Here is a 954-nt window from a genome sequence, read left to right on the forward strand (position 1 = left end):
ACCTCGCTGACACACGAAATGGAAGAGTAGTCAGAGACACAATATACTGCCATCATTTCTGATCCACCCATCACCTCCCCAGTGTCAAGTAAGTCTTTTTATTTCCTGCAAGTACAAATGCAGTACAGTTATTTTCATTTTGTTCAAACAAATAAAATCAACTACCTGTGGCCACCTCACCCACCTTTAACTGATGTTCCAACAGTTGTATTTCTATTTTTGTCTTTTGCATCTGTAGCCTTATGCGGTCCATTTCAAAATGTGATTTTTCAATGTGTTTCTCTAAGTACACATTGTATAGCTGTTTCACAGGGAACTATAGGAACAAAAAAAAAAGACTTGGAATTTCACAGTGCCAGGACTACTTAATTTCATTGTAAATCACAGGTTAATGCTGAACAGCATCTTACTAAGGTAAGTTGTGCAGTGCAGGTGGATGTACCATCTTTCCTCATTGTAATTTCCAGCATTGTTCTGTTAGAGAAAAAGAAGGTGCAAGTTATATTATGGTACAACACTGTCATCAACTGCTAGATGTTACCTTTAAGGAGTAAACCTCAGTAGGCCTCTCTGTATATTCCCTCTCTGTAGCAGCTTAAAAGGCGTCTTCATCATCCCCCTGTAATGAAAATTAACAATTTTTGTGTTCTACTCTAACCCATTATGAAAAATCGGTGAAGTATTAAGAGTAATTAGAACTTCATGGAGGTCTGTTATGGCAGAAAGCTCCACCAGACAGATTATAGCATCAGTAACTGGTAGAAGAAGAAGAAGATTAGACCATTATAACTTTACCCAGAAAAGTGCCCCACCTAAGTTGAAATTTGTTTTTACAACAGTGGTTTTTACAACAACTTTTCAAATATATAACTCTGACTCACCTTAAAATACATTATGATATCTGAAAGATAACTGCTACTCCTACTACTACTTCCGGCTGCTCCCGGTAGGGGT

The 954-nt window shown here is 37.5% G+C and overlaps 1 long non-coding RNA gene across 1 annotated transcript; it reads right to left on the reverse strand.

The window, feature by feature from the left end:
- Positions 1 to 251: 251 nt before the first annotated feature.
- On the reverse strand, positions 252 to 610 carry LOC130107041 (uncharacterized). The gene is made up of 3 exons (XR_008809793.1): positions 542 to 610; positions 411 to 474; positions 252 to 316 (listed from the first exon to the last, which is right to left on the reverse strand). It is a non-coding gene; the product is annotated as an uncharacterized LOC130107041 (long non-coding RNA).
- Between the last annotated feature and the right edge of the window lie 344 nt (positions 611 to 954).

Source organism: Lampris incognitus, chromosome 2, assembly GCF_029633865.1.
Source record: "Lampris incognitus isolate fLamInc1 chromosome 2, fLamInc1.hap2, whole genome shotgun sequence".
NCBI classification, from domain to species: Eukaryota; Metazoa; Chordata; class Actinopteri; order Lampriformes; family Lampridae; genus Lampris; species Lampris incognitus.